Below are 14,626 nucleotides of genomic sequence, written 5' to 3'. Positions count from 1 at the left end.
AACCTGAGATCCTTCCTATAATATCAGATGTGATATCCAACTCCTTCCCATTCCAATCCTGAGACCCTTCCTATAGCATGAGATGTGATATCTCAATGCTTATACCAAACCTGAGACCCTTCCTATAGCATGAGATGTGATATCCAACACCTTCCCATTCCAATCCTGAGACCCTTCCTATAGCATGAGATGTGATATCTCAATGCCTCTAACACCAAACCTGAGATCCTTCCTCTAACATGAAATGTGATATCCAACTCCTTCCCATTCCAATCCTGAGACCCTTCCCATAGCATGCAATATGATATCTCATTGATTCTAATAACAAACCTGAGACCCATCCTATAACATGAGATGGGATATCCAACTCCTTCCCATTCCAATCCTGAGACACTTCCAATAGCAGAGATGTGATATCTCAATGCTTATACTAAACCTGAGACCCTTCCTATAGCATGAGATGTGATATCCAACTCCTTCCCGTTCCAAACCTGAGACCCTTCCTATAGCATATGTGATATCCAACTCCTTCCCATTCCAAACATGAGACCCTTCCTATAGCAAGAATGTAATATCCAACTCCTTCCCATTCCAATCCTGAGACCCTTCCTACAGCATGCGATGTGATATCTCAATGCTTCTAATACCAAACCTGAGACCCGTCCTATAACATGAGATGGGATATCCAACTCCTTTCCGTTCCAAACCTGAGACCCTTCCTATAGCATGAGATGTGATATCCAACTCCTTCCCATCCCAATCCTGAGACACTTCCGATTGCAGAGATGTGATATCTCAATGTTTATTCCAAACCTGAGACTCTTCCTATAACATGAGATGTGATATCCAACTCCTTCCCGTTCCAAACCTGAGACCCTTCCTATAGCATGAGATGTGATATCCAGCTCCTTCCCATTCCAATCCTGAGACCCTTATGATAGCATGAGATGTGATATCTCAATGCCTCTAATACCAAACCTGAGATACTTCCGATAGCATGAGATGTGATATCTCAATGCTTCTAATACCAAACCTGAGATCCTTCCTATAACATGAGATGTGATATCCTAATCCTTCCCCTTCCAAACCTGAGACCCTCCCTTTAGCATGAGATGTGATATCCAACTCCTTCCCATTCCAATCCTGAGACCCTTCTGATAGCATGAGATGTGATATCTCAATGCCTCTAATACCAAACCTGAGATCCTACCTCTAACATGAAATGTGATATCCAACTCCTTCCCTTTCCAAACCTGAGACCCTGCCTATAGCATGAGATGTGATATCCAAGTCCTTCCCATTCCAATCCTGAGACCCTTCCTATAGCATGAGATGTGATATCTCAATGCTTATACCAAACCTGAGACCCTTCCTATGGCATGAGATGTCATATACAACTCCTTCCCATTCCAATCCTGAGACCCTTCCTATAGCATGAGATGTGATATCTCAATGCTTATACCAAACCTGAGAACCTTCCTATTGCATGAGATGTGATATCCAACTTCTTCCCATTCCAATCCTGAGACCCTTCCTATAACATGAGATGTGATGTCTCAATGCTTCTAATACCAAACCTGAGATCTTTCCTATAACATGAGATGTGATATCCAACTCCTTTCCATTCCAATTGTGAGACCCTTCCTATAGCACGAGATGTGATATCTCAATGCCTCTTTACCAAACCTGATATCCTACCTCTAACATGAAATGTGATATCCAACTCCTTCCCCTTCCAAACCTGGGAGCCTTCCTATAGCATGAGATGTGATATCCAAGTCCTTCCCATTCCAATACTGAGACCCTTCCTATAACATCAGATGTGATATCCAACTCCTTCCCATTCCAACCTGAGACCCTTCCTATAGCATGAGATGGGATATCCAACTCCTTCCAAATCCAATCCTGATACCCTTCCGATAGCATGAGATGTGATATCCCAATGCTTCTACAAAACCTGAGACCCATACATGGCATGAGATGTGATATCAAACTCCTTCCCATTCCAATCCTGAGACCCTTCCGATAGCAGAGATGTGATATCTCAATGCTTATACCAAACCCGAGACCCTTCCTATGGCATGAGATGTCATATACAACTCCTTCCCATTCCAATCCTGAGACCCTTCCTATAGCATGAGATGTGATATCTCAATGCTTATACCAAACCTGAGACCCTTCCTATAGCATGAGATGTGATATCCAACTCCTTCCCATTCCAATCCTGAGACCCTTCCTATAGCATGAGATGTGATATCTCAATGCTTATACCAAACCTGAATCCCTTCCTATAGCATGAGATGTGATATCCAACTCCTTCCCATTCCAATCCTGAGACACTTCCTATAGCATGAGATGTGATATCTCAATGCCTCTAATACCAAACCTGAGATCCTTCCTCTAACATGAAATGTGATATCCGACTCCTTCCCTTTCCAAACCTGAGAGCCTACCTATAGCATGAGATGTGATATCCAAGTCCTTCCCATTCCAATCCTTAGACCCTTCCTACAGCATGCAATATGATATCTCAATGATTCTAATAACAAACCTGAGACCCGTCCTATAACATGAGATGGGATATCCAACTCCTTCCCATTCCAATCCTGAGACACTTCCGATAGCAGAGATGTGATATCTCAATGCTTATACCAAACCTGAGACCCTTCCTATAGCATGAGATGTGATATCCAATTCTTTCCCGTTCCAAACCTGAGAACCTTCCTTTAGCATATGTGATATCCAACTCCTTCCCATTCCAAACATGAGACCCTTCCTATAGCAAGAATGTAATATCCAACTCCTTCCCATTCCAATCCTGAGACCCTTCCTACAGCATGCGATGTGATATCTCAATGCTTCTAATACCAAACCTGAGACCCGTCCTATAACATGAGATGGGATATCCAACTCCTTCCAGTTCCAAACCTGAGACCTTTCCTATAGCATGAGATGTGATATCAAACTCCTTCCCATTCCAATCCTGAGACCCTTCCGATAGCATGAGATGTGTTATCTCAATGCCTTTTTACCAAACCTGAGATCCTACCTCTAATATGAAATGTGATATCCAACTCCTTCCCCTTCCAAACCTGAGAGCCTTCCTATAGCATGAGATGTGATATCCAAGTCCTTCCCATTCCAATCCTGAGACCCTTCCTATAACATGAGATGTGATGTCTCAATGCTTCTAATACCAAACCTGCGATCTTTCCTATAACATGAAATGTGATATCCAACTCCTTCCCCTTCCAAACCTGAGAGCCTTCCTATAGCATGAGATGTGATATCCAAGTCCTTCCCATTCCAATCCTGAGACCCTTCCTATAACATCAGATGTGATATCCAACTCCTTCCCATTCCAACCTGAGACCCTTCCTATAGCATGAGATGGGATATTCAACTCCTTCCAAATCCAATCCTGATACCCTTCCGATAGCATGAGATGTGATATCCCAATGCTTCTACAAAACCTGAGACCCATACATGGCATGAGATGTGATATCAAACTCCTTCCCATTCCAATCCTGAGACACTTCCTATAGCATGAGATGTGATATCTCAATGCTTCTAATACCAAACCTGTGACTCTTCCTATAACATGAGATGGGATATCCAACTCCTTCCCATTCCAATCCTGAGACCCTTCCGATAGCAGAGATGTGATATCTCAATGCTTATACCAAACCTGAGACCCTTCCTATGGCATAAGATGTCACATACAACTCCTTCCCATTCCAATCCTGAGACCCTTCCTATAGTATGAGATGTGATATCTTAATGCTTATACCAAACCTGAGACCCTTCCTATAGCATGAGATGTGATATCCAACTCCTTCCCATTCCAATCCTGAGACCCTTCCCATAGCATGAGATGTGATGTCTCAATGCTTCTAATACCAAACCTGAGATCCTTCCTATAGCATGAGATGTGATATCCAACTCCTTCCCATTCCAATCCTGAGACCCTTCCTATAGCATGAGATGTGATATCTCAATGCCTCTAATACCAAACCTGAGATCCTTCCTCTAACATGAAATGTGATATCCAACTCCTTCCCTTTCCAAACCTGAGAGCCTACCTATAGCATGAGATGTGATATCCAAGTCCTTCCCATTCCAATCCTTAGACCCTTCCTACAGCATGCAATATGATATCTCAATGATTCTAATAACAAACCTGAGACCCGTCCTATAACATGAGATGGGATATCCAACTCCTTTCAATTCCAATCCTGAGACACTTCCTATAGCATGAGATGTGATATCTCAATGCTTATACCAAACCTGAGACCCTTCCTATGGCATGAGATGTCATATACAACTCCTTCCCATTCCAATCCTGAGACCCTTCCTATAGCATGAGATGTGATATCTCAATGCTTATACCAAACCTGAGACCCTTCCTATAGCATGAGATGTGATATCCAACTTCTTCCCATTCCAATCCTGAGACCCTTCCTATAACATGAGATGTGATGTCTCAATGCTTCTAATACCAAACCTGATATCTTTCCTATAACATGAGATGTGATATCCAACTCCTTCCCATTCCAATCCTGAGACCCTTCCTATAGCATGAGATGTGATATCTCAATGCTTATACCAAACCTGAGACCCTTCCTATAGCTTGAGATGTGATATCCAACTCCTTCCCATTCCAATCCTGAGAACCTTCCTATAGCATGAGATGTGATATCTCAATGCCTCTAATACCAAACCTGAGATCCTTCCTCTAACATGAAATGTGATATCCAACTCCTTCCCCTTCCAAACCTGAGAGCCTTCCTATAGCATGAGATATGATATCCAAGTCCTTCCCATTCCAATCCTGAGACCCTTCCTATAACATGAGATGTGATATCCAACTCCTTCCCATTCCAACCTGAGACCCTTCCTATAGCATGAGATGGGATATCCAACTCCTTCCAAATCCAATCCTGATACCCTTCCGATAGCATGAGATGTGATATCCCAATGCTTCTACCAAACCTGAGACCCATACTATGGCATGAGATGTGATATCAAACTCCTTCCCCTTCCAAACCTTAGACCCTTCCTTTATCATGAGATGTGATATCCAACTCCTTCCCATTCCAATCCTGACACCCTTCCGATATCATGAGATTTGTTATCTCAATGCTTCTAATATCAAACTTGAGACCCTCCCTATAGCATGAGATCTGACATCCAAGTCCTTCCCATTCCAATCCTGAGACCCTTCCTATAGCATGAGATGTGATATCTCAATGCTTCTAATACCAAACCTGAGACCCTTCCTATAACATGAGATGGGATATCCAAGTCCTTCCCATTCTAATCCTGAGACCCTTCCCATAGCATGAGATGTGATGTCTCAATGCTTCTAATACCAAACCTGAGATCCTTCCTATAACATGAGATGTGATATCCAACTCCTTCCCATTCCAATCCTGAGACCCTTCCTATAGCATGAGAAGTGATATCTCCATGCTTATACCAAACCCGAGACCCTTCCTATAGCATGAGATGTGATATCCAACTCCTTCCCATTCCAATCCTGAGACCCTTCCTATAGCATGAGAAGTGATATCTCCATGCGTATACCAAACCTGAGACCCTTCCTATAGCATGAGATGTGATATCCAAATCCTTCCCATTCCAATCCTGAGACCCTTCCTATAGCATGAGATGTGATATCTCAATGCTTATACCAAACCAGAGACCCGTCCTATAACATGAGATGGGATATCCAACTCCTTCCCATTCCAATCCTGAGACACTTCCAATAGCAGAGATGTGATATCTCAATGCTTATACTAAACCTGAGACCCTTCCTATAGCATGAGATTTGATATCCAACTCCTTCCCGTTCCAAACCTGAGACCCTTCCTATAGCATATGTGATATCCAACTCCTTCCCATTCCAAACATGAGATCCTTCCTATAGCAAGAATGTAATATCCAACTCCTTCCCATTCCAATCCTGAGACCCTTCCTACAGCATGCGATGTGATATCTCAATGCTTCTAATACCAAACCTGAGACCCGTCCTATAACATGAGATGGGATATCCAACTCCTTCCCGTTCCAAACCTGAGACCCTTCCTATAGCATGAGATGTGATATCCAACTCCTTCCCATCCCAATCCTGAGACACTTCCGATTGCAGAGATGTGATATCTCAATGTTTATTCCAAACCTGAGACTCTTCCTATAACATGAGATGTGATATCCAACTCCTTCCCGTTCCAAACCTGAGACCCTTCCTATAGCATGAGATGTGATATCCAGCTCCTTCCCATTCCAATCCTGAGACCCTTATGATAGCATGAGATGTGATATCTCAATGCCTCTAATACCAAACCTGAGATACTTCCGATAGCATGAGATGTGATATCTCAATGCTTCTAATACCAAACCTGAGATCCTTCCTATAACATGAGATGTGATATCCTAATCCTTCCCCTTCCAAACCTGAGACCCTCCCTTTAGCATGAGATGTGATATCCAACTCCTTCCCATTCCAATCCTGAGACCCTTCTGATAGCATGAGATGTGATATCTCAATGCCTCTAATACCAAACCTGAGATCCTACCTCTAACATGAAATGTGATATCCAACTCCTTCCCTTTCCAAACCTGAGACCCTGCCTATAGCATGAGATGTGATATCCAAGTCCTTCCCATTCCAATCCTGAGACCCTTCCTATAGCATGAGATGTGATATCTCAATGCTTATACCAAACCTGAGACCCTTCCTATGGCATGAGATGTCATATACAACTCCTTCCCATTCCAATCCTGAGACCCTTCTTATAGCATGAGATGTGATATCTCAATGCTTATACCAATACTGAGAACCTTCCTATTGCATGAGATGTGATATCCAACTTCTTCCCATTCCAATCCTGAGACCCTTCCTATAACATGAGATGTGATGTCTCAATGCTTCTAATACCAAACCTGAGATCTTTCCTATAACATGAGATGTGATATCCAACTCCTTCCCATTCCAATTGTGAGACCCTTCCTATAGCACGAGATGTGATATCTCAATGCCTCTTTACCAAACCTGATATCCTACCTCTAACATGATATGTGATATCCAACTCCTTCCCCTTCCAAACCTGGGAGCCTTCCTATAGCATGAGATGTGATATCCAAGTCCTTCCCATTCCAATCCTGAGACCCTTCCTATAACATCAGATGTGATATCCAACTCCTTCCCATTCCAACCTGAGACCCTTCCTATAGCATGAGATGGGATATCCAACTCCTTCCAAATCCAATCCTGATACCCTTCCGATAGCATGAGATGTGATATCCCAATGCTTCTACAAAACGTGAGACCCATACATGGCATGAGATGTGATATCAAACTCCTTCCCATTCCAATCCTGAGACACTTCCGATTGCAGAGATGTGATATCTCAATGTTTATTCCAAACCTGAGACTCTTCCTATAACATGAGATGTGATATCCAACTCCTTCCCGTTCCAAACCTGAGACCCTTCCTATAGCATGAGATGTGATATCCAGCTCCTTCCCATTCCAATCCTGAGACCCTTATGATAGCATGAGATGTGATATCTCAATGCCTCTAATACCAAACCTGAGATACTTCCGATAGCATGAGATGTGATATCTCAATGCTTCTAATACCAAACCTGAGATCCTTCCTATAACATGAGATGTGATATCCTAATCCTTCCCCTTCCAAACCTGAGACCCTCCCTTTAGCATGAGATGTGATATCCAACTCCTTCCCATTCCAATCCTGAGACCCTTCTGATAGCATGAGATGTGATATCTCAATGCCTCTAATACCAAACCTGAGATCCTACCTCTAACATGAAATGTGATATCCAACTCCTTCCCTTTCCAAACCTGAGACCCTGCCTATAGCATGAGATGTGATATCCAAGTCCTTCCCATTCCAATCCTGAGACCCTTCCTATAGCATGAGATGTGATATCTCAATGCTTATACCAAACCTGAGACCCTTCCTATGGCATGAGATGTCATATACAACTCCTTCCCATTCCAATCCTGAGACCCTTCTTATAGCATGAGATGTGATATCTCAATGCTTATACCAAACCTGAGAACCTTCCTATTGCATGAGATGTGATATCCAACTTCTTCCCATTCCAATCCTGAGACCCTTCCTATAACATGAGATGTGTTGTCTCAATGCTTCTAATACCAAACCTGAGATCTTTCCTATAACATGAGATGTGATATCCAACTCCTTCCCATTCCAATTGTGAGACCCTTCCTATAGCACGAGATGTGATATCTCAATGCCTCTTTACCAAACCTGATATCCTACCTCTAACATGAAATGTGATATCCAACTCCTTCCCCTTCCAAACCTGGGAGCCTTCCTATAGCATGAGATGTGATATCCAAGTCCTTCCCATTCCAATCCTGAGACCCTTCCTATAACATCAGATGTGATATCCAACTCCTTCCCATTCCAACCTGAGACCCTTCCTATAGCATGAGATGGGATATCCAACTCCTTCCAAATCCAATCCTGATACCCTTCCGATAGCATGAGATGTGATATCCCAATGCTTCTACAAAACCTGAGACCCATACATGGCATGAGATGTGATATCAAACTCCTTCCCATTCCAATCCTGAGACCCTTCCGATAGCAGAGATGTGATATCTCAATGCTTATACCAAACCCGAAACCCTTCCTATGGCATGAGATGTCATATACAACTCCTTCCCATTCCAATCCTGAGACCCTTCCTATAGCATGAGATGTGATATCTCAATGCTTATACCAAACCTGAGACCCTTCCTATAGCATGAGATGTGATATCCAACTCCTTCCCATTCCAATCCTGAGACCCTTCCTATAGCATGAGATGTGATATCTCAATGCTTATACCAAACCTGAATCCCTTCCTATAGCATGAGATGTGATATCCAACTCCTTCCCATTCCAATCCTGAGACACTTCCTATAGCATGAGATGTGATATCTCAATGCCTCTAATACCAAACCTGAGATCCTTCCTCTAACATGAAATGTGATATCCGACTCCTTCCCTTTCCAAACCTGAGAGCCTACCTATAGCATGAGATGTGATATCCAAGTCCTTCCCATTCCAATCCTTAGACCCTTCCTACAGCATGCAATATGATATCTCAATGATTCTAATAACAAACCTGAGACCCGTCCTATAACATGAGATGGGATATCCAACTCCTTCCCATTCCAATCCTGAGACACTTCCGATAGCAGAGATGTGATATCTCAATGCTTATACCAAACCTGAGACCCTTCCTATAGCATGAGATGTGATATCCAATTCTTTCCCGTTCCAAACCTGAGACCCTTCCTATAGCATATGTGATATCCAACTCCTTCCCATTCCAAACATGAGACCCTTCCTATAGCAAGAATGTAATATCCAACTCCTTCCCATTCCAATCCTGAGACCCTTCCTACAGCATGCGATGTGATATCTCAATGCTTCTAATACCAAACCTGAGACCCGTCCTATAACATGAGATGGGATATCCAACTCCTTCCAGTTCCAAACCTGAGACCTTTCCTATAGCATGAGATGTGATATCAAACTCCTTCCCATTCCAATCCTGAGACCCTTCCGATAGCATGAGATGTGTTATCTCAATGCCTTTTTACCAAACCTGAGATCCTACCTCTAACATGAAATGTGATATCCAACTCCTTCCCCTTCCAAACCTGAGAGCCTTCCTATAGCATGAGATGTGATATCCAAGTCCTTCCCATTCCAATCCTGAGACCCTTCCTATAACATCAGATGTGATATCCAACTCCTTCCCATTCCAACCTGAGACCCTTCCTATAGCATGAGATGGGATATTCAACTCCTTCCAAATCCAATCCTGATACCCTTCCGATAGCATGAGATGTGATATCCCAATGCTTCTACAAAACCTGAGACCCATACATGGCATGAGATGTGATATCAAACTCCTTCCCATTCCAATCCTGAGACACTTCCTATAGCATGAGATGTGATATCTCAATGCTTCTAATACCAAACCTGTGACTCTTCCTATAACATGAGATGGGATATCCAACTCCTTCCCATTCCAATCCTGAGACCCTTCCGATAGCAGAGATGTGATATCTCAATGCTTATACCAAACCTGAGACCCTTCCTATGGCATAAGATGTCACATACAACTCCTTCCCATTCCAATCCTGAGACCCTTCCTATAGTATGAGATGTGATATCTTAATGCTTATACCAAACCTGAGACCCTTCCTATAGCATGAGATGTGATATCCAACTCCTTCCCATTCCAATCCTGAGACCCTTCCCATAGCATGAGATGTGATGTCTCAATGCTTCTAATACCAAACCTGAGATCCTTCCTATAGCATGAGATGTGATATCCAACTCCTTCCCATTCCAATCCTGAGACCCTTCCTATAGCATGAGATGTGATATCTCAATGCCTCTAATACCAAACCTGAGATCCTTCCTCTAACATGAAATGTGATATCCAACTCCTTCCCTTTCCAAACCTGAGAGCCTACCTATAGCATGAGATGTGATATCCAAGTCCTTACCATTCCAATCCTTAGACCAGTCCTACAGCATGCAATATGATATCTCAATGATTCTAATAACAAACCTGAGACCCGTCCTATAACATGAGATGGGATATCCAACTCCTTTCAATTCCAATCCTGAGACACTTCCTATAGCATGAGATGTGATATCTCAATGCTTATACCAAACCTGAGGCCCTTCCTATGGCATGAGATGTTATATACAACTCCTTCCCATTCCAATCCTGAGACCCTTCCTATAGCATGAGATGTGATATCTCAATGCTTATACCAAACCTGAGACCCTTCCTATAGCATGAGATGTGATATCCAACTTCTTCCCATTCCAATCCTGAGACCCTTCCTATAACATGAGATGTGATGTCTCAATGCTTCTAATACCAAACCTGATATCTTTCCTATAACATGAGATGTGATATCCAACTCCTTCCCATTCCAATCCTTAGACCCTTCCTATAGCATGAGATGTGATATCTCAATTCTTATACCAAACCTGAGACCCTTCCTATAGCTTGAGATGTGATATCCAACTCCTTCCCATTCCAATCCTGAGAACCTTCCTATAGCATGAGATGTGATATCTCAATGCCTCTAATACCAAACCTGAGATCCTTCCTCTAACATGAAATGTGATATCCAACTCCTTCCCCTTCCAAACCTGAGAGCCTTCCTATAGCATGAGATATGATATCCAAGTCCTTCCCATTCCAATCCTGAGACCCTTCCTATAACATGAGATGTGATATCCAACTCCTTCCCATTCCAACCTGAGACCCTTCCTATAGCATGAGATGGGATATCCAACTCCTTCCAAATCCAATCCTGATACCCTTCCGATAGCATCCGATGTGATATCCCAATGCTTCTACCAAACCTGAGACCCATACTATGGCATGAGATGTGATATCAAACTCCTTCCCATTCCAATCCTGAGACCCTTCCTATAGCTTGAGATGTGATATCCAACTCCTTCCCATTCCAATTCTGAGACCCTTCCTATACCATGAGACTTGATATCTCAATGCTTCTAATACCAAACCTGAGACCCGTCCTATAACATGAGATGTGATATCCAAATCCTTCCCCTTCCAAACCTTAGACCCTTCCTTTATCATGAGATGTGATATCCAACTCCTTCCCATTCCAATCCTGACACCCTTCCGATATCATGAGATTTGTTATCTCAATGCTTCTAATATCAAACTTGAGACCCTCCCTATAGCATGAGATCTGACATCCAAGTCCTTCCCATTCCAATCCTGAGACCCTTCCTATAGCATGAGATGTGATATCTCAATGCTTCTAATACCAAACCTGAGACCCTTCCTATAACATGAGATGGGATATCCAAGTCCTTCCCATTCTAATCCTGAGACCCTTCCCATAGCATGAGATGTGATGTCTCAATGCTTCTAATACCAAACCTGAGATCCTTCCTATAACATGAGATGTGATATCCAACTCCTTCCCATTCCAATCCTGAGACCCTTCCTATAGCATGAGAAGTGATATCTCCATGCTTATACCAAACCCGAGACCCTTCCTATAGCATGAGATGTGATATCCAACTCCTTCCCATTCCAATCCTGAGACCCTTCCTATAGCATGAGAAGTGATATCTCCATGCGTATACCAAACCTGAGACCCTTCCTATAGCATGAGATGTGATATCCAAATCCTTCCCATTCCAATCCTGAGACCCTTCCTATAGCATGAGATGTGATATCTCAATGCTTATACCAAACCAGAGACCCGTCCTATAACATGAGAGGGGATATCCAACTCCTTCCCATTCCAATCCTGAGACCCTTCCTATAACATGAGATGTGATATCCAACTCCTTCCCATTCCAACCTGAGACCCTTCCTATAGCATGAGATGGGATATCCAACTCCTTCCAAATCCAATCCTGATACCCTTCCGATAGCATGAGATGTGATATCCCAATGCTTCTACCAAACCTGAGACCCATACTATGGCATGAGATGTGATATCAAACTCCTTCCCATTCCAATCCTGAGACCCTTCCTATAGCTTGAGATATGATATCCAACTCCTTCCCATTCCAATTCTGAGACCCTTCCTATACCATGAGACTTGATATCTCAATGCTTCTAATACCAAACCTGAGACCCGTCCTATAACATGAGATGTGATATCCAACTCCTTCCCCTTCAAAACCTGAGAGCCTTCCTATAGCATGAGATGTGATATCCAAGTCCTTCCCATTCCAATCCTGAGACCCTTCCTATAACATCAGATGTGATATCCAACTCCTTCCCATTCCAACCTGAGACCCTTCCTATAGCATGAGATGGGATATCCAACTCCTTCCAAATCCAATCCTGATACCCTTCCGATAGCATGAGATGTGATATCCCAATGCTTCTACAAAACCTGAGACCCATTCATGGCATGAGATGTGATATCAAACTCCTTCCCATTCCAATCCTGAGACACTTCCGATAGCATGAGATGTGATATCCAACTCCTTCCCGTTCCAAACCTGAGACCCTTCCTATAGCATGAGATGTGATATCCAGCTCCTTCCCATTCCAATCCTGAGACCCTTATGATAGCATGAGATGTGATATCTCAATGCCTCTAATACCAAACCTGAGATACTTCCGATAGCATGAAATGTGATATCCAACTCCTTCCCCTTCCAAACCTGGGAGCCTTCCTATAGCATGAGATGTGATATCCAAGTCCTTCCCATTCCAATCCTGAGACCCTTCCTATAACATCAGATGTGATATCCAACTCCTTCCCATTCCAACCTGAGACCCTTCCTATAGCATGAGATGGGATATCCAACTCCTTCCAAATCCAATCCTGATACCCTTCCGATAGCATGAGATGTGATATCCCAATGCTTCTACAAAACCTAAGACCCATACATGGCATGAGATGTGATATCAAACTCCTTCCCATTCCAATCCTGAGACCCTTCCGATAGCAGAGATGTGATATCTCAATGCTTATACCAAACCCGAGACCCTTCCTATGGCATGAGATGTCATATACAACTCCTTCCCATTCCAATCCTGAGACCCTTCCTATAGCATGAGATGTGATATCTCAATGCTTATACCAAACCTGAGACCCTTCCTATAGCATGAGATGTGATATCCAACTCCTTCCCATTCCAATCCTGAGACCCTTCCTATAGCATGAGATGTGATATCTCAATGCTTATACCAAACCTGAATCCCTTCCTATAGCATGAGATGTGATATCCAACTCCTCCCCATTCCAATCCTGAGACACTTCCTATAGCATGAGATGTTATATCTCAATGCCTCTAATACCAAACCTGAGATCCTTCCTCTAACATGAAATGTGATATCCGACTCCTTCCCTTTCCAAACCTGAGAGCCTACCTATAGCATGAGATGTGATATCCAAGTCCTTCCCATTCCAATCCTTAGACCCTTCCTACAGCATGCAATATGATATCTCAATGATTCTAATAACAAACCTGAGACCCGTCCTATAACATGAGATGGGATATCCAACTCCTTCCCATTCCAATCCTGAGACACTTCCGATAGCAGAGATGTGATATCTCAATGCTTATACCAAACCTGAGACCCTTCCTATAGCATGAGATATGATATCCAATTCTTTCCCGTTCCAAACCTGAGACCCTTCCTATAGCATATGTGATATCCAACTCCTTCCCATTCCAAACATGAGACCCTTCCTATAACATGAGATGTGATGTCTCAATGCTTCTAATACCAAACCTGATATCTTTCCTATAACATGAGATGTGATATCCAACTCCTTCCCATTCCAATTCTGAGACCCTTCCTATACCATGAGACTTGATATCTCAATGCTTCTAATACCAAACCTGAGACCCGTCCTATAACATGAGATGTGATATCCAACTCCTTCCCCTTCAAAACCTGAGAGCCTTCCTATAGCATGAGATATGATATCCAAGTCCTTCCCATTCCAATCCCGAGACCCTTCCTATAACATGAGATGTGATATCCAACTCCTTCCCATTCCAACCTGAGACCCTTCCTATAGCATGAGATGGGATAT

Source organism: Ambystoma mexicanum, chromosome 11 (genome assembly GCF_040938575.1).
Source record: "Ambystoma mexicanum isolate Mex_15411 chromosome 11, UKY_AmexF1_1, whole genome shotgun sequence".
In the NCBI taxonomy this organism is placed as follows: Eukaryota; Metazoa; Chordata; class Amphibia; order Caudata; family Ambystomatidae; genus Ambystoma; species Ambystoma mexicanum.
The sequence above is the reverse complement of the archived record's forward strand: the minus strand, read 5'-3'. Positions refer to the sequence as shown.